At 39.5% G+C, this 21,327-nt stretch overlaps 1 pseudogene; it reads left to right on the forward strand.

Moving 5' to 3' along the window:
- Window positions 1-853: 853 nt before the first annotated feature.
- On the forward strand, window positions 854-16,394 carry LOC118596195 (annotated as a pseudogene).
- Window positions 16,395-21,327: the final 4,933 nt, after the last annotated feature.

Below are 21,327 nucleotides of genomic sequence, written 5' to 3' on the forward strand. Positions count from 1 at the left end.
GGGAAGTCTAGAGCATGGGTAGGTAGCATGTTACAAAGATCATTCCAAAAGGTGTCCTATCCTAAAGAACCTGAGTCTAATACTTAATATATTCTATCTAAGATATTATATATGTATATATACTAAGTTGTAACTATAACTGCTAGTCTTCAACCTCATCAAAGACCTGATAAGGAATATAATACCTGAGAAATGGGAGAAGGACTCAAGCAACTTTCGGGAGTCTTGCAAGAGTAGACAGAGACAGCTGGCAGCCTGGACAGTCACCTAATGTTTCTCAGCATTGTTGGTGCATTCAAATTGGCTACAGGCCTAGAGTATCTGAGAGACCATTTTCAGAAGCAGGAATTCTGAAAGACCATCTTACCCTGTCTTGGCAAAGTACAGTGGTCGCTTTCCTTGTGTCCTGCTTGTGGCGCCCAACGTGGGGCACGGACCCACAACCCTGAGATTAAGAGTCTCATGCTCTACCAACTGAGCTAGCCGGGCATTCACTTAACAAGTACAGGTAGGTTATGAGAGCCAGGTATGGTCTTGCTGGCCAATAATCATAGTATATAGAAGGGAGATCAGGAATACAGGGTCACCTTCAGATACACATTACATTTGTGTTTCACCTGAGCTGTATACTTTGTCTCAAAATAGAAAAAGGTTATAATACTTGATTAATGGTACATGGCTTAGGTACACTTCTGCTGCTGTAAGAAGACAATATGACCAAGGCAATTTATAAGAGAAAGCATTTAATCTGGGGCTTGCTAACAGTTTTAGTGCATGAGTTCATTATCAGCATGGTGGGAAGCATGGAAGTAGGCAGTCATTGTGCTAGAAAGGTGGATGAAAGCTGTACATCATGATCCACAGGCAGCAAGCAGATACTTGGCCAGGTGAGCTTTTGAAACCTCAAAGCCCACTCCCAATGGCACACTGTCTGTAAAGAGTGCACCTCCTGCATCTTTCCAAACAGTTCCTCAGCTGGGGCCTAAGCAAGCAGATATATGAACCTAGAGGGTCATTCTCATTCAAACTTCCACATGACATATATTGAGTTATGTGGAATATTCCTTTACACTGTGATTGGTTTAATAAAGTAGCTGACTCGCCAATAACTGGACAGGTAGTTGGGACTTGCAAACAAAAACAGCGTGAAAGAAAAGAAGGAAGGAGTCTCAGAATCTCAAGGAGATACAGAGAGAAGGAGATGTGCTTGCTGTACTGAGAAAAGGTACCAAGCCATGTGGCTGTAGTTAGAGTTTTCCTGCCTGGCACACAGTCAGGACAAATCTCTCTCACCCACCAGTCCCACAGTCTCTCAGACCCAACCAAGAAAGCACACAGAAACTTACATTGTTTACAAACTGTATGGCCGTGGCAGGCTGCTTGTTATCTACTTCTTCTATCTTAAATTAACCCATTTCTGTTAGTCTATACTTTGCCACATGGCTTGTGGCTTACCAGTGTCTTTACATGTTGCTTTTCATGGCGGCGGTAGGCGGTATCTCTCTCCAACCTTCTACTTCCCAGAATTCTCTTTCTCTTGTCCCGCCTATACTTCCTGCCTGGCCACTGGCCAATCAGAACTTTATTTACACAGAGTGATATCCACAGCACTTCCCCTTTTCTTTTTTTTAAAGGAAGGTTTTAACTTTTACATAGTACAATTACATATAACAAAACAATTATCTAGCAAGAATTACAGTTACAATATTAAAGAAGATATCCTATCTATCTTATATTTGTGAGTCTAAGGTTTTATATCTAACTTATCTTGTATCATAACTGAGAAAATTATAACTATCTAGTCTTCAACCACATCAAAGACCTCAGAAGGATATAATATTACCTGAGAACCGGGAGAAGGATGTAAGCATTTTTTCAGGAGTCTTGCAAGAGTAGACAGAGACAGCTGGCAGCCTGGACAGTCACCTAATGTTCCTTTGTAAAGTTGGGGCATCTGTCTTCAGCCCACAGGGCTAGAGTCTCTTGGTCACTTCTCTCAGTGTCCTGTAGAATGTCTGGCCGTTTCCTCTGCGAAGCAGGAACCTGAAGGACCATTTGTCAAGCAAAGTTTACTGGTCACCTTCTATGGGTCCTGCATGTCCAGTCGATCAAGCAGTCCAGGCAAGAACAGTTTCTAGCCCAAATGGCTATTTTTGCCAAGGTGAAGATAAGATATGAAGTGTTTTCAATGCCCATCTTCCTCTCTGAAGCAAATCGGTGCTGCCAGGAGCAGACATGTCTCACTGTCCAGAAAGTCTAAATTTTAAAAATATTTTAAATGCCATATTCTGTAGGTCTTTGAAGTATTTGAAGATTACCTATCTATCTGAAATATCTCTGTGTATACCTAGAAGACTTAACTAACATGGCTACGAGTATGATTATCATAGATGACTAATTATCAATCTATTTTTAATTATCCATTACAATTTTAAATGAGCTATATAAACATAATACCTTAAACAAGAGTAGAAATATACACACAATATAACAAAATTAACTAAGTTTGTATCAATAGACTAAAATCTAAACCAATGTAAAACATTTTAAACAAGTTGTTGCTCTTTAGAAGTAAGTTCCCTAATCTACCCTTTCATCCTATTATATCTATATCATATCTCCTTTTCTTCTTTAGAAAGAGATCGCATTTATAATCAACCTGCTTTAAATAAAAATATTGGTTTTTCTCTGTCCCACACCAGAGGGCTCTTCTGATTTAGGACACAAGAATCTCTTAACCATTTCTTTTAGCTATATGTCTGGGTTTAGAGAAGGAGTGAGCCAATTCCATCTTCAAAGCCAGCTTGATAATTTTGGGAATGTGGGCGTAGTTTCTCTTACTACTTACTGCTGGAGGGGGGCGCTGTATCTTATGGGGATACAAAGAAAATTTTAGGATTATAGAGTAGTCCATTAGGGTGAACCTCTGAGCCAGTTGCCTTGAAACCGTTCTGGATGTCAGATCATCTGGGCCATGGTGTCATCGGAGACCTTTCAGGTGGTCTTGGCTGATCAAACCTGATATATCTTAATCTGGAACAAATCCACAGCCTCTGGCTTTCTGTGGAAACAAAAGCAGAGACTCTTTTCCAAAGCAACATATCCTTATATCCAAATTTTGAAGTCAAGGTACCTTTAAAATTTACATATTTGTTTAACTCAACAGTTTTTACGATCAAATCTTTTTCTGTAGTTAAAAATCCCAAAGACAAGACAAACCAGATTCTCTGTGTAATATCCATCTTTGTAAGACTGAAACGCCGCTGTGGCTGCTGGCTCCACCCACCTCAGCTTCCCAACATGGTGGTGGTACAGTTTACCACCAGCTCTGGGTCTAGAAGCAGTTCTATCAAAGCAGTACATAGCCCAGAAACTTTTTTTTTTTTTTAACTAGCAAAGGCTAAATCCACCATGCAGCAGAGTAAAGTGCTGCTTGTAGACTCCTCATTCCCACCACACTGCAGGTCAGACGCACACGCCAGGAACCCGCCATAGTAGCTCAAACCGGCAGGCTGCTGCTAACTTGAGAGAAACAATTAGGAAGCTGTTTTTAGCTCTGTTTTAGAATCTTTTTTCTCAGGTTTTAGGTGGAAACTCTTGCAAACACGTTGGGCGCCATTTGTAGTTAGAGTTTTCCTGCCTGGCCCACAGTCAGGACAAATCTCTGTTACCCGCCAGTCCCACAGTCTCTCAGACCCAACCAAGAAAGCACACAGAAACTTACATTGTTTACAAACTGTATGGCCGTGGCAGGCTGCTTGTTATCTACTTCTTCTATCTTAAATTAACCCATTTCTGTTAGTCTATACTTTGCCACATGGCTTGTGGCTTACCAGTGTCTTTACATGTTGCTTTTCATGGCGGCGGTAGGCGGTATCTCTCTCCAACCTTCTACTTCCCAGAATTCTCTTTCTCTTGTCCCGCCTATACTTCCTGCCTGGCCACTGGCCAATCAGAACTTTATTTACACAGAGTGATATCCACAGCATGTGGCAAAGTGTAGATATGAAATATGGGTTAATTTAAATGTAAGAGTTAGCTAGTAACAAGCTTGTGCTATTGGTTGAGCATTTATAATTAATAAGTCTCAGTGTGGTTGTTTGGGAACTGGCGGGTACGACAGAAAAGTCCACCTATAGAGTTATCTCAATTTATTTTAATATTTTTATATTGCAATGTTTCTAGTTCAAATCTATATAAATTGTGAATTCTCTCATGGATGGTATATATTCTTTTTGTATGTAAACATCTGCATTATTTACAAGCATGCTGCATGTAGTCTGGACTATTAATGATGATTACCTTGGGCAGTGTCCTGAGAGGGGTATGAGGCTCATCTATAGGTTATTTTTAAAAGGATGAAATAATTTGTCAAATTACTAGAAAACAAAAACTACCAGACAACACACAGTTCTCTGGCTACATCTTTTCATTAGTAAGGACCAGTAGGAATACAATAATCATTCTTGGACCTGGCAGGGTTCTAATACCCTTCTGTCACAACTGTCCTGAATTCCTTTTCTGGGGTTGGAATAAAACACCATGACAGAGGCAAATTACTGAGAAAAGCGTTTATTTGGTTTAAGGTTCCAGAAAGATAAGAGTCTATTGTGGCAGGGAGACGTAGCAGTGGGATGCAAGCATGGACACCAGGAGGGAACCTAAGAGCTGAGACAGTGAACTAGACATGGCTGAAATCATTAAACTCCCACAGCCCAACCCCCAGTGAGAAAATCCCCTTAGCCAGGCCACTGTCTTAGCGTCTCAATTACTGTGAAGAGATACTATGATCATGGCAACTCTTAGAAAGAACATTTAATTGAGGTGGTAGCTTACAGTTTCAGAGGTTTAGTCCATTATCATCCTGGTGGGACATTGAGACATGCAGGCAGATTTGGTGCTGAAGAAGGAGCTGAGAATTTTACATCTTGATACACAGGCAACAAGAAAGTGGTCTGAGATACAGGGCAGGGCTTGAGCATATGTGAGACCTCAAAGCTCACCTCCACAGTGACACACTTCCCCCAAAGAGGCCACACCCACCTCAATAAGGCTACACCTCCTAATAGTGCCACTTCTTTTGGGGGCCATTTTCTTTCAAACCACCACAGCTACCCAGCCCAAACCTACCCAAACAGCACCACTCACTGGGGACCAAATGATAAAAAGACGTGAGCCTCTGTGAGACAAGTTGTAATTAAGGCACGTGCATCTCTTCATAGTTACCATAGAGACTGTTTAATTCATTCTCTCATGCCTAATACTACACAGATACTGGCATCTGTGTCACTAATTACTAAAACTCATGCTCAATCATAGCACTGAAGAAAGAAATAGAAACAATATAATTTCCTTATGGTGATTAAAAATAGCTTTATGATTTTCAGAAACAGCTTCCTCATAAATCAGTGTCCATCATGTGAGCATAAACTCTTCCTTCTGTTAGAGGCTTGTACTTTGGTTTCTGACATGATCCCTACAGAGATAAACATTCCTACTAAGAGAAAGGAGGTCTTAATACTCCACAGTGACAATCTGCCTTATTCCATTGGGCTCATTTGATATTCTCATGATGCTATTTCTGATACCTTTGCATCTATGGATGAATTATTTCTGCATCCTGATTTGCAGAAACTGAGGGATGTTCAAAGCAGATACTCTTGAATTTGTAATTATTGTCACAAGGAACAATTTCAGGATCAGAAAGGAATTTGAAGATCTATCAAAGCTCTACCTAGGAAATTTCACAGTGGATGATGGGCCAGGAGTAATTACACACACTGATGTGCTCGCAGGAGCTGAGTCCCTCCACTTGGGAGAAGAGGGGGGCAGGTAAGCATGAGCTCATAGCACACCTGACTATGTCTGGCCTACTATGATGTCACTGCGTTTCCGCATTCGGTCTACACACGTGCATCTTTCCCAAAGTTGGGCAAGAATCGGGTCCTGCTCAGTACTTGGTTTGCATCTCTGACATGGAGGTTGGTCCAGGGTGCAGCGCAACCCTGCAGGCCTGAGAGACGGTGCAGGGTGGCGGGTCCGGATCCTAGGGGGAGGGCTTGTGAATGGGAATAAGGAAGAAGCTGACTTGGAGGTGCAGTGGTGACCTAGGCTGGCCCAAGCCCCACAGGATGGAGGTCAGGGCTGCAGAGAGGGCAATGGGGTTGGTTCTGAGCACGATGGCTTTGTTTGCACGAGGCTTCTGGCGATAAGCGAGCTGGCTCAGGGCCCAGGAGTGAGAACTGCAGGAAATCCAGATTGCCCTTAGTGGGTGGGTCTGCTGAGAGCCCTGCCCCTGAGCCTGTGAAACCCCTAGTGAAACAAACTGTCTTTACCTGACCTACCTTCACATGGCAGCTGTTATTTCTCAGGATATCTGAAGCAAAGTGGGCTTCTGGTCCCTCCCATACTTTATAGCCGCCCTATGAGTCTTGGTTTGAGTTGACAGAAATTCATAGCCTAGTTTGTTTGCAGGTACAGAGAGTGCTCCAAGAGTGGCTGGTGTATGAATGTTAGTCTCATTTTCTTTGGAATGACTTGTTAGATGTATGAATGGCTGTTTTGATTAGGAATCCTTCATGATCATCAATGTGACCTGAATCCTGAGACTAACACTCCCCATGTAGGGCAGAATAATTCCCTAAATTGAAAGATTTGATTTTTGCATCATCCTAACAATTATTCACTCCATAGTGCAGAGCAAAAAGTACTAGAAAATAATAGATCATCCAGTTCCTACAGAGACTGTATGTTTGGACTCCTTTTCAAAATGGAGAAATGCATTGGTATGAGAACGGACTTGTGTATAGAGGGTTGGTGACAGCTGAGAAGGGGCTTAAATGTCTCCAGGAGGAGATAGCCCTGCATCTGAGAGGCTGCCTGCATTGTTCTCAAATCACAAGCTCTTCTTCGGTCTTTGCGTGCCATCTGCAGTGTGTAAACTCACTTAAGCCCACTGTCACTGAATGTGGCATCCAGGTTCCCTGATGATCCTAAACAGTTACCCAAGTAAGACTTAGCCAAGTATTTATACTGTGTCAGGGAGACAAAAAGATGAATTTGAGGAGCTCTAGCTTGCCCAGAGTCCTGTGATTAGCACAGTGTTTGCTCCTCATCCTGTCCTTTGTGCTTTTCACTTTTCAGTCAAACCAAGTGTTTGTGTGCTAGAGACTGACTTACGACATTGAAATCTACTCTTAGGAAACATGGGCTTCCAACCACTTCATCTTTAATACAAGCATGTTCTTTGTAGTGTGTCTAGTTAATGTCACTAGCCTGCAGGAAAATAATGGCGCTGTGTTTTGCATTATTTAAACTGAGAAAAGCACAGTGCATCAACACTGCTTTCTTACAACATCAATATGATATGGCAGCATGCTCACTGATAACATACAGACCTATATATACATATAATTTAAAATGAACAGACCAATGATTGAGAAGAAGACTTTAATCTGTGCTGCATCCTCTCATGTCTGCTTTTCCAAAGTGGAGTCAGGAAATCAGGGGTTCAGTGTCATCTGCTGCTTCATAAAAGATCCAAAGCAACCCTACACTAAATGAGAGTGTGCAAAAACAAAAAAAAAAGTTTTTTAAAAGCATAATTTATGAATGCACTAACTGCTTTTTATAGTTCTTATCAGCTGAGTTATCACCAGTGAAATAACAGAAATCCATGTAATTGACAGGCAGTGATTTTTCCACACTTCCACGTGTTTTCAAGAAGTTCTATTGACTGTATTTGACATGTCATTTAAAATTTTCTCACTAACATATTTCTGTAGAAAGACATTTCTGGTCCCAACTGCCTGTTCCCAAATACCTGGCAGCTGCTTTCCAAATTACCATACAAAGGCTTATATTAATTATAAATGCATGACAAATAGCTCAGGCTTATTACTAACTAACTCTTACACTTAAATTAACCCATAATTCTTATCTATGTTTAGCTATGTAGCTTGGTACTTTTTCTTAGTGCAGCATTCTCATTTTGCTTCTCTGGGTTTGCTGGTGACTCTCTGACTGCACCCTTCCTCCTCTGAGACTTCTAGTCTGGCTTGCCTTGAACTTGGATTCACCTGCCCCTGCCTCCCGAACGCTGGGACTAAAGGCATGTGCCAACACTGCCTGGCCACAAGAATGATTTTAAATGATATGAAGTATCAATAGCTAAATGTCAGATTGTGATTAGATGTCCCAGTAGATTTACCTGTAAACAGAAATTATTACTGAACTATTTACTGTACCAATAAATTTTGTTTAGAAATGTGAAAGCCTGGCTGTCTTGTGCTGTGGAATGTTCTGTATGTTAAATGTGTTGCTCTGATTGGTTAATAAATAAAACACTAATTGGACAGTCACCAGGCAGGAAGTATAGGTGGGACAAGGAGAGAAGAGAATTCTGGAACAGGAAGGCTGAGGCAGAGAGATGCTGCAAGCTGCCAGGATGAGGAGCAGGATATAAAGTACTGGTAAGCCACAAGCCATGTGGCAAAGTATAGGTGAATAAAAATGGGTTAATTTAAGTTAGAAGAACTAGATAATAAGAAGCCTGCCACAGCCATACAGTTTGTAAGCAATATAAGTCTCTGTGTGTTTACTTGGTTGGGTCTGAGCAGCTGTGGGACTGGCGGCGGGTAAGAGAGATTTGTCTGACTGTGGGCCAGGCAGGACTGGAGAAAACTCCAGCTACAGTCCTGGTTAGGATTTCTATTGCTACAATGAATCACCATGACCAAAAAGCAAGTTGGGGAGGAAAGGGTTTATTAGGCTTACACTTCAGCATTAAGGTTCATCCCTGAAGGAAGTCAGGACAGGAACTCAAAACAGGGCAGGATCCTGGAAGCAGGAACTGATGCGGAGTCCATGGAAGGGTGCTGCTTACTGGCTTGTTTCCCATGGCTTGCTCAGCCCACCTTCTTATAGAACCCAGGGATGGCACCACCCACCATGGGCTGGGCCTTGCCTCATTGATCACTAAATGAGAAAAATGTCTCACAGTTGGATCTCAAGGAGGCATTTCCTCAGCTGAGGCTCCTTCCTCTGATGATTCTAACTTGTGTCAAGTTGACAGACAAAAAACAGCCAGTATGGTGACAATGTTTTATACCTTTCCAGAAGAGTCTGTTCTGTAATCAGTTACCTCAGCAGCCCCTTTTTAATTCAGCATCTACACTACCAATGTCAGCATGCCCTAATAAGGTCTAAAAGAAAGCACAAATACAAACATAAAAATATTAGATCAAGGTGTAGCCATTATGTGGATGCAATGAGCTACATTTTCTATGCAAGATTGTATGTAGAAATGTATGAAATTTAAAAAAAAATGATGATTTCATAGTAAATTATGACTATAGAATTGCTGGACATGGTAGCACATGCCTGTAATTCTAGCTTGTAGGAGACAGAGGCAAGTGATTTCAAGGCCCATATGGTCTATATAGTGATTTCAAGGCGAGCCAGAGCTACACACAGAAACCACCCTCACAAAGTAGAATATAGAATCTAATGAAATTGGGCAATGCGACACATAACTACTATGTTTCACTCTCCACTAATATTCTGTGTAAGTTATGACTTATATTTTGATAATGATATTTGAGAGGAGATAACATGCTACAAATTAAGCATGGCAGAAACTATGCATGGATTAATTGAAGCACCCAGCCTGCACCCTAATTATTTCAAACTAATAACCAATTTGAACAAATGCTAGCCTATCAACCTTCTATCAGTTCTTTTTTATATGAATCCAAACATCTGTTTACACTTTAAAGTATAGAATCTATAACCAACTCTCATTATGCTATGGAAATATTACCACAAAATAATTATGAAAGACTTAATAATAAGGAGCAAAGGACAAGACTTTTATCTCTTGCACAATAAATGAATTAGATAAATTTATTTAGTTAAAGTTAATTATATATTTAGCATAAAAGATTAAGCTAAATATCTGAAGCTGGGTGAACTTCCAGTTTTTAGAGTGAACTCATTTATGTAACATAATAGTGAGGTATAGGTAGATGTCAGGCCTCATGAAGAATGCTTCTGCAGATCAGCCCTTTAGTTTAACTCTACTTATCTACCTAGCTCTACATATATCTGTATGTATGTGTGTATGTATGTATGTATAAATATGTATTTAAGTGCTAACTCCCAAAGAGGCAGTTCTTTAAAACAGGATACAGCCTTATATAGAGAGTAAATAAATAAATATACCTAGTTAACCCCCAATTAACAATCAATAAAGAAAGCATCTGGGCTCAACAAATAAACTCATTTTAATTTCAGTACTCAAGAAGCACCTAAGCATTTTAAACTATATTATTCTATTATATTTATAGGTGAGATACTGTTAATGAGTGAACAACATGAATCAAATGTTCACTGATGTTTAACAACTTTGTAGAATAAATGTATTATTTCATTTATACATTCAGAGTAATGTTAACTGCACATAGAAAATCAATTAGGTGAAGATTTAAAAAAGTAAACAGAACTTGAAAAACAACAACCTTGCCTGTTTACCACAAACAACATCTCTGTCATTATCAACATTCAAGGTGCCACCTACCAGGGGACATATATTAAGTGGCTTTGGAATCCTGACCAAGTTAAGAAAGCATAGTCTTTAGTTCTGGTATTAATGACTGGTATAAATGACAGGAGTTTATCTCTACCTCAGTGGAATGACTTCCTCATGAAGAGACTAAGAGAAACTTCAAGACAGGAAGACCCTATGGAGTTTTATCATATTAATCCACCATGTCCCCACATTCCTAAAAGGACTGACAATCTTAGTTACCCTTCCTGTCACTAAGGTCCTGTGAGATCTGGATGTGAACCTGTGCCCAAACAGTAGTGCAAGGTGTGTCGACTTTACAATCAGATGCACAACTGGAAAACAAAGGGTAGACTTGTATAACCTTTGGCATCCTGAGTTTGCTAGGTGCTGCCAGGTTCTCTGAAGGCCTGCTTGCCATAGGACAAGTTCGGTTTATGGGGAAATTAAAGAGAGAAGATAGTTACGAAGAAGTTGATATTGATGCATTTGCAGAACTGAGCATTAAATGAAGTGGGGTAGTTGGAACTAGCACTGTCTCTGCACCTGAGTACATTACTGAAGTCAGTGCTGGAGTGTATGGACCCACTCCACTGCTGTTCCAATGCTCTACTGAATGTACACACTCACCATGGCTTTCTCCTATGAGGGTGTATGTAATGTGTGGTGTGTAATACAAGCATACCACACTAAGTACATATTTTTGTGGACTACCACATTTAACATTTTATTATAAATTATATTCATGTAAGTTTTGAATCTTATATCTTTCTCTTTAAAGAGGATAAATTCATGAGCTATCATTTCATTTAAAAGTATCAAATATTGGGGCTGGAGAGATGGCTCAGAGGCTCAGAGCACTGAATGCTCTTCCAGAGGTCCTGAGTTCAATTCCCAGCAACCGCATGGTGGCTCAAAAGTATCAAATATTACACACCCATGTCAGAAAAATTTTTAGCTCTGATTTCATCTTTGGCCAAATTTAGAATTGTGATTCCAAGCATATTGACTTTCAGTGTTTATATTATTGATTGCGCTGTTGATTTCATTTAATTTTAGAAACTGCTCTCATTTGGAGATGTGGCCATTGATTTCTCTGCAGAGGAGTGTGGATGACTGGAGCCTGCTCAGTGGAATTTGTACAGGGATGAGAGATTGGAGAATTACAGCAACCTTGTGTTGCTGGGTGAGGATCACTTCCACTGTGAATTCTTATTTCCCGTCAACATGTGACTGCCTGTTGAATATCTCATGGGAGCTGTGCTCCCCGGCACATATGTGTAGCTCATATGACTGCTTCTAAAGAAAAAATAGAATGTGATGGAACTAAGAAACATTTTATTGTATTTTTCCCTGTGTTTTCAACTTGTTTTTGGAAGTATGTGTCCTTCACTGTAGTAGAAATGTTAGAAGCTCAGTGGCATGAGGCACCTAGTCCATGTGTTAAAGAAATGTCCCACCCTCCAGCCTTGATACTTTTCCTTGTAATGAAGGTCAAGATCTGCAGATTGTAAATTACTCCTTAGCACCCTGTCTTTCTGGAAATAAGAAATTCTAAAGATAGAATTTCCTGCAATCTTTTATTGTCTCTTTCCTTTGACGCATAATACTGGAGTTCAAATGTTAATTTCCAGGAGGAAATAGCCAAGCATCTTATTCCCCTTTTCAAACAGGTCTTGCTTTCTCTAAGCTGTACTTGGTCACATTTCTGGAACAAAGTAAAGAGCCTTGGAGTGTGAAGGGACAAGCAAGAGTAGGCGCACACTCAGGTATGTATGAATGAATGAATCGATGCGCACAAGTGAGCCATCCAAAAATACAAGAGAAAGCATGGCTTTCCAATGTGCATGGAGAAGTTATGTTTTAGTGGAGAATATTTTATAGTTATTACACTTACCATTAAAGAACATCTTCTGCCAGTTGCTTATCATGCCTAGCCTCTCCCTACCATTTCACTCAGTACTGCATGGATTTATGATGATTGCTGAAGTTCTTTTATTTTAACTTTATGTCTGTGTGGTACTTGAAGTGTGTGTATGTTTGCATGTGTTCATATGTTCCTTAACAGTTCTTCTACCTTATTTTATTGAGGCAGGATCTCTCAGTCAGGTTCAGAGCTAGCCAATATAGCTAGTCTCCTTAGCCAGTTTGCTTGAGGGATTCCCTGTCTGTGCCTTCCATGGTTGGATTTACAAGCTGATGAGCATGCTCACCTTGCATTTACAAAGGGATCCAAACCCTAGTCTTCATGCTTCTGTGATAGGCATTTTAATGCTGAGTCATCTCCCCAGTCCTAAAGACCATTTTGCATGTGAAGTTCTAGATTATAACACAGCTTTCTACAGCTCAGAAAACTCATACATGTTGCTAAAAATCTATGGGGAAAGCCTTTGTAAACACAGTAACACCACAAATATGATTCGCAAATTTCATTTACAAATTCATTAGTCAAAATAGAGCTCTTTGTGAGTTCTTATAGTTACATATTTATATGTAAGTGATTATGGTTATTTATTTATGCAAGTTTCTGTGCGTGAACAGTATAATCAAAAAAAGGTCATCACTCTAAGATGGGGGGCATAGGAGGAATTGGGGAAGGGAACATGGCAAGGATTAGAGGGAGAAAAGGAAAGGGGGAAAGTAAAATTTTTAAAAATTTGGAAGGAGTTGATTTTCTCATGTAGGTTGCAGAATGGACCACAGGTGGCCAGGCTTACCTGCTGAGGCATTTTGCTGGTCCTCTAATTTATTCTTGCAGTTTTGGTTTCTGCCATATAGTCAATGTCAGCGATATAAAGTGTGTGCCTTTGGTGGATATGTGGATATTTGAAAACTGCAAACCCCTAGAGTGGTTTTGTTGAACACCTCTTCCACAGTCTTCCAGAATTTCATGAGCCCAAATTTTCCTTTTTCTTATTTTATAGTTCTATTTTCTGTGTTTTATTATTTTTTTTGTGTGATTTAGATTGCTTCACATGTAATAATGTACTTACATGTACCCTATTTATTTTTGAAAAAAAGCATTATTTGATATTGTATTTTTTTTCAAGACAGGGTTTCTCTGTGCAGCTTTGCACCTTTCCTGTAACTCACTCTGTAGCCCAGGTTGGCCTTGAACTCACAGAGATTCCCTGCCACTGCCTCCCGAGTGCTGGGATTAAAGGCATGTGCCACCACCACCCGGCCTGCTATTGTATTCTTTAATGCATTATAAAAAATTGAAAATATCTATAAACCATGTCTATTGAAAACAAAGTCAAATGTTTTCACTTGCCAGTAAAAATATTACTCTTGTTTTCATATCATGCTTATTTTCTCACTTTGTTCGTGTGTGTGTGTGTGTGTGTGTGTGTGTGTGTGTGTGTGTGTGTGTGTGGCTTTTCAAGGCAGAGTTTCCCTGTGTTGCCCTGGCTGTCCTGGAACTTGCTCAGTGGACCAGGCTGGCCTTGAACTCAAAGATCTGTCTGCCTGCTGAGAACAAAGGCATGTGTCACCACACCCAACAGTCACTTCATTGTTTACTTAATGGTTGTTGTATCCTGTGAAGTGAGTTTTTCTAAAAGTTTTGTTTAAAACATAACATTGTCTTACATATTTCAAGTACGTTGCTTTGTAGTGTTAGGAACATTCTGTGTAGCACCTGTATACAGTTTTGTAGCTTTGAGAGCTGAAGCCCTAGAGTCACCACTTGCTTGCCAGTCTCACAAGCTTTTCTACTTTGAGTTTCTATTTAAGACCAACTATACAGTCAGCTGACCTCATAGAATAGGTTTATTTCCTTTAGCTCAATGCCCTCATTACAGATGTCATGTCTGGCTCAGCTGTTTAAGTGTAATAGCACTCCATTATTTGTTTGTTCTTCATTGTCTTCATATTCACAATTCAGTGGTAGCTTAGGTGGTTTTCACTTACCACATTTTCAAATCATGTTGAAAGAGTATAGGTGTTTAAGTGTCTACTGTTTCCCATTTGTGTGGTTTGACTGATTCCCACTCTTTTTTTATGTGATCCTTAATTACATTTAAATGTGTAACTATGAGTGAAAAGTATACATATTAAAACTAAGCATCTTACATTTAACGTTTAGTGACATGCTTTTAGTGATACCTCAACCTTTAATCAACAGGATCAAAACCCCATAAATGTAAAGAATGTGGGAAGGCCTTTGATTGGAAATCGCTGCTTGTTCAACACCAGAGAATCCATAGAGGAGAGAAACCCTACATGTGTAAAGAATGTGACAAAGCTTTTAACTATTCTTCCAGCCTTAAACAGCACCAAATAATTCATACCTGAGAGAAACACTACAAGTGTGAAGAATGTGGCAAAGCTTCTACTAATTGTTCAGGCCTTGTTGTTCACCAAAGAGTTCACACTGGAGAGAAACCGTATAAATGTGATGAATGTGGAAAGACTTTTAATGTTCACTCAACACTTTCTAAACACCAGAGAATTCATACTGGAGAGAAACCCTACAGATGTGAAGAATGCGGCATGGCCTTTAATGTTCCCTGCATTCTTTCTAAACACCAGAGAATCCATACTGGAGAGAAACCCTACAAATGTGAAGAATGTGGTAAAGCCTTTAACTGTTCTTCCAGCCTTCACCAACACCAATGAATACATAGTGGAGAGAAACTCTACAAATGTGATGCATGTGGCCAGGCCTTCACTTTTGCTTCATACCTGCCTAAGAATATGAGAGTCCACATTGGTGAGAAACCCTACAAGTGCAAGGGATGTGGCAAACTTTACTGTTCTTCCACTCTTCTTTACCACCAGAGAGTTCACACTGCAGAGAAACCATGTAAGTGTGATGAGCCTTTAGCATTTATTCATCGTGTATGAAGCACCAGCGAATTCATAGTGGAGGAAAACCCTATAAATGCAAAGAATGTGGCAAAGCCTTTACTTGTACTACAGCCTTACTCAACATGAGAGAATTTATACTGGGGAGAAACCCTACAAATGTGAACAACATGGCAACACATTTGAAAATTGTTCAGTATTTACTCGACACAACAGACTTCATACTAGAAAAAAAATCCAGATTAGTGCAAACACTGCTGCGAAGCCTTTAGTAATGTTCACCTATAACTCAATACAATAAGAATAATTCAGTACAATAGAATTGCAAGGAATTTACTAATAATTCAACCTTTCTTCAGCACCATCAATTTAGTACTGGAGAGATCTTGTAAAAGCAAAGAAGGGGTCTCAACTGTTGAATAATATTTTATACACATGATCAAAAATGTAATTATGAGAGAAATCCTACAAATTCAAATAACACAAGAAATCCTTTATTCTTCACAACATAATCAATAGAAGTATTGATGAGAAACCCTTTCCAATACAATGGGGCTACCTTTAAGTGAAGCCAGATCTTCATTAACTCTGAGTGAATTCCACAGACACTACTCATGTACACAGGAAGATAATTTTCAAACATATAAACTTGAAAAGAGAAAATTTGTTACAGTAGAAATCACTGTGTAAATAGTGTAGCAATCCTTACCCAATCACTTACATATAAAGAAATAGACGGATGTTACTGGAGACAAACCTTGTGAATTGGTTTGGCTATGTTGGTTAGTTTGTGTTAACTTGACACAAACTAGAGATAATCTGGGAAAAAGGAACCTATATTGGAGAATTGCCTCCCAGCCTGTGGGCATGTTTTGGGAGTATTTTCTTGATTAATGATTGATGTGGGAGGGCCTCTCTCCCTGGGGGTGGTGCCACCCCTGAGAATGTGGTCCCAGGATTGAATAAGAATGCAAGCTGAGGGTTTGGAGAGATGACTCAGTGGTTAACATCACTCTTTGTTCTTGCAGAGGATCCAAGTTCAGTTCCCAGCACCTACATGTGGCTCCCAACCATTCATAACTCCAGTTCCAGAGCATCCAACATGTTTTTATGATCACCACAGGCACCAGGAATGCATCTGGTGCACGTAATACATGCAGGCAAAACAATCAAATATATAAAATAAATGAACCTAAAAATAATTAAGAAAAGAAACAGAGAATGAGTAAGAAAGAAAGGAAGGAAAGAAGGGAGAGAGGGAGGAGAGAAAGGAAAGGAAGGAGGAAGGAAGGAAGAAAAGAAAAGAAAAGAAAAGAAAAGAAAAGAAAAGAAAAGAAAAAAGGAAAGGAAAGGAAAGTTCAGAATAGGCCATGGAAAAGCCAGTAAACAGTGTTTTACTGTAATGGGCAGCCATCCCAGCATTGGCCTGGAAGTTCCAACCCCCATTGAGGCTTCGGTAATGATCATGCCCACAAGGCAGGGCAGAGGAGGATCAAGAGGAGGTCTCTCTCTTGGTTCCGGGACGCTGGACACTGGAGGTAGACTGAGCAGAGTTCTCCAGAGAACACCGCCGGACTGCGCCATACCTTTGCCAGACCCTGCAACCTACCCCTTCATTTGTAAGTTACCCACAAAATAAACCTCCCTTTTAACTACGTGGAGTGGCCTTAATAATTTCACCAATATTTTACTATGGTCCACACTTCAGGTCCTACCTCCAAATTCCTTCTCAAGTTCTTGCCTTGACTTCCCTTGGTGATGTAACCTGTGAGCTGAAGTAAACCCTTTCTTCCCCAAGTTGATTTTGGTCAGTGTTCTACCACAGAAACAGAAAGCAAACTAGGACAGAACATAGGACCATGGGATATTCCTGTGGTGGACCTGGCCAGTTCCTGGAAAGGATTCCCCATCCATGGGAGGATTATGGAAACAGTTTGAGCTTTCAGCAGGAAAGGCCATTAAGTACTCAGAACTAACTGGGATGTTAAAGGAGCTTGGAAAATAGGACTGTCAAGAGAGATGCAGGTAGTGGAAATATAGCTTGTAAAGTTTCAGAGAAAAGCAACGAGTATAACAACTTGAATTAGGTCTTCAAATTAAATGTGGTTAGTTCTGTTTTTCCACTGTTTTTAGGGCTGTCTGTGCGATATATTTAATTTATGAATCTGTGATTTCTGTTGAGCTGGGTCTGAAGAAACAGCTTTAAATAATAAGAGACCAGAACCACTGAAGTAAAATCTTTGGTTATTAAGACAGTTGATGCTGGGGCTGTGATTTGTAAAAGACAGGCATCAAGTTAAAATCTTCTGCAAAGTTATTTCCTCAGTACCAGCCTCTAGGATCTATAGTCCAGATGGGGCCAAGGCTGCATCTTAAGCTGGCATCCAAATTCGGTAATGTGTAAAAGTCTCCCATGTGGTACTGTTTTTGTTTGGCCAGAAAACTGCAGGAGTTAAGAGGTCATAGAAAGCAGTTGATTCTTGGCACTATGTGAGACCACAGTGAAGAGGCTATTAGTGAAGGTGCAGCCTCAGTTGTAGTGGAAACCCCTGGATTAAAAGTGTCATGTAGAAAAACTGAGGGTTGGTGATATGTGGCATTGTTGTAGTTCCTGAAAAAGCCAGCAAAGTTCATTGCTGAAGGGGCTGGCTTAGTTTTGTATTGGAGACTCCAGAATTGGAGATGCCAACACCATGGGATGATTATCAAGGACAGCAGCACATATAGAGTGGAATAGGCCTGAGCCTATGGGACAAGCTTATGTTTCCAGATGCCATAGCAGGACAAATGTGGCTATAGCCCTTCAAATCCAGAAGATCATGAGCAAATCCCAGACACTGAACACTGAATATTTACACTGCTGGACTTTGGTTTCATTGTAATTGTATCCTGACTCTTCCTTCTTGAAATAAGAAAGCATGGATTTATTTAGAATTTTATAGAAAAAATTTTATTATTTTACAGTTAAGAGACTTTAGATTTGTAAGAGACCTTGGACTTTTGAATTATTTGAATTTGTTTAAACTCTACAAGACATTTAAAATTATACTATGTTTTATATTATGATAATAACATGAGATTTTGGGGATAAACCATAAAGGAAAGGTTATAATTTAATGGCAATGTGTCAAGTTGACATAGAATCAGTTGTGCTAGTGGTGAGTTTCTTTTTATCATTGTGACATAAACTGGAGCCATCTGAGAAGAGGGGACCTTAACTGAGGAATTGTTTCCATTAGAGTGGCCCAAAAGCATGTCTTTGGAGCATTTTCTTGATTAATGATTAATTTGGGAAGGTCAAGTCCACTGTGAATGGGACCAACCCTGGGCAGGTGGTCCAGGGTATAAGAAAGCAAAGTGAACAAGCCATGGTAAAAGCCAGTGAACAGCATTCCTCCATGGCCTCCACTTCATTTTGTTTCCCCAGGTTGCTGCCTTGAGTTCCTGCCTTGGTTTTCCCAATGATGAAACTGTAGCCTGTCAGCTGAAATAAACTATTTCTTCCCCAGGTTGCTTTTGTTCCATGTATTAACACAGCAACCAAAGGTAAACTGGAATATTAGCAAAGCATGAAAATATTGCTTGTATTTTATAAGATATTGTTGCTTTGTATGACTGAAAACTTACTATAGATACTGGAATCATGCAGATGCCTCAAGACTGAGTGTGTCTATTTGTTATAAAACCAAATTATTACATTGGCTCAATTTTGAACACTGAAAGGATCAAAAATACTAGATGACTTTTATCAGGAGACTGAGTCCAGAGGTTTTAGAGGATTTTTCTTCCAAAGACCATACAGTACATTATTGGTATATAATTTTTGGAAATGTAGTGATTTTTATAAATAACAGCAAGTAGTTCTTAATGCATTGTCAGTATTGTCTTTGGAATAAAATTCTGTCATAGACATTAAAATATTGTATGTAAATAAGCTTTGGTAGCTCATCTTGGTCATCAATTTGACACTATTGATCTTACTTATCCAGTAACTGATGGTTGTTTTCTTCAATCTATTGAAGCTAATTCTTTCTCATAGTACTATTACTTGTCATTTAATATATTACTTGCTTTATCCCATTCCACGGAGTAGGACTTATTTGACTGACTGAATGCTTAAATAGTGTTTTAATATTATTTAATTTTTTTTCAGAAATTGCCTTGAAAATATGTCAAAGTGGACAGACTAAGGTACATATTTGGCACAGCTATATCTGGTGGGAACAGCAGAAGTCATAAGGACAGCACAACTGTTTGACAAGGATTCAGCGAAGCTGAGCCACATGATGGCTGCCATGCCACCTTTGGTTTTCATCTTCCCTTGTTGCATACTTGGGAGACTTTTAATATTTGCACAGTTTGCGGATATTGGGTTGATGGAAAATTACTTGTTGGTTGTTTTTGCTCTTGCAGGGGTCCCACCACACAAATAAATCTCACACAGAGGATTATTCTTAGTAATAAATGTCCAGCCTTAACTTGTTTTTTTTCTTGCCAGTTTTTCTTAACTTTAAATTACCCCATCTACTTTTTTGCCTATGGGCTTTTTCCTTTTTTTACTTCTGTATATCTTACTTCCACTCTTACTCTGTGGCTGGCTCTGTGACTGGGTGGCTGGCCCCTTCTTTTCTCCTCTCCTTGATCTCTCCTGTTCTTTGTTCTTTTCCTCCCAGATTTCTCCTTCTGTATATTCTCTCTACCTGCCAGTGCCACCTATACTTTCTCCTGCTTCACTATTGCCATTCAGCTCTTTATTAGACCATCAGGTGTTTTAGACAGGCACAGTAACACAGCTTCACAGAGTTAAACAAATGCAACATAAACAAAAGTAACACACCTTAAAATAATATTCTACATCTTATGAATCATGTATGCCTTCTCCCAGGAATACTGTTTCTAAGCTTCCCCAGGAATGCACTGAACATACTACCCCTCCTACTTGTAGGTAGATAGCCTTATCTGCTTGAAGGTCTTCCTTATGCCTTGCAGGTTGTGACACACATAAAGAAGACAGAGCTCTCTTTATGAAGCTATGAGACACTTTTTGAAATATCTGTACCTATACTTATTCAGGAACAAGATAGTCATAACATAGTAAACTTTAAAAAGTCAACAAGATTCAGTGGGCTAGAGGAGTTAGTCATAATTCAGATTGCAAGACTCTTCCCCTTATATACTCAGGCAATTACGTGACATATACAGCAACAAAGTTAAATTATCTGAAGTTACCTCTGTCCTACACAGAGACTTATATTGATGAGCAAAGTATGAAATAGGCAGATGATTAAAAAAATGAGATATTAGGACCTCCCTTTCTGAGAAAAGATAGCACAATCAAAGTCACTGTGATGTCTTATGACCAAAGACAACAGAATGCCTGGGCTAGACATATAAACATTTTATGAAAATATAAAATATAAACATTGTATTATGCCAGAATTTGAATAATGACTGCAGCAGCTTTGGACTGAGGGTTTTTCTTGGTCACTCTGACCATTAAGAGTTAATATGCTGCTTGGGAAATGGCAATATGCCAGGACTAGCTTGAAGATTCTGTTTGTGTCTAGCATCCTTGAAGCAACCAAAGCTACCAGCCTGAGAACAGGCAGGCTGTCATATGCCTCTAGATTCTTAAAAATTGGGTTATGGGTTATGAGTAAAAATGATAACTCTGTTCATCAGTGATGTCAAAACTTGAGGGAAAATAATTTGGAATAATAACTATGACTCTATTATGTCATAGTTTATTAATGATGACTAGGAGATGAGCAAGGTAAGGTGAATCACATGTTTAAAAACAAAAATGATATGATCTATGTTTTGGAACAACATGAATCTATCCCTGCTTACTAAATTTTGTATAAATAAAGAAGGACTCTGGCTGCTAATGAGTTGGGACTGCAAGATTCTCCCGACCAATATGCCTGGCCAATTCCTTCCCTTATCAGGGTGGA

The sequence above is a fragment of the Onychomys torridus genome, chromosome 15 (genome assembly GCF_903995425.1).
Source record: "Onychomys torridus chromosome 15, mOncTor1.1, whole genome shotgun sequence".
Classification (NCBI taxonomy): Eukaryota; Metazoa; Chordata; class Mammalia; order Rodentia; family Cricetidae; genus Onychomys; species Onychomys torridus.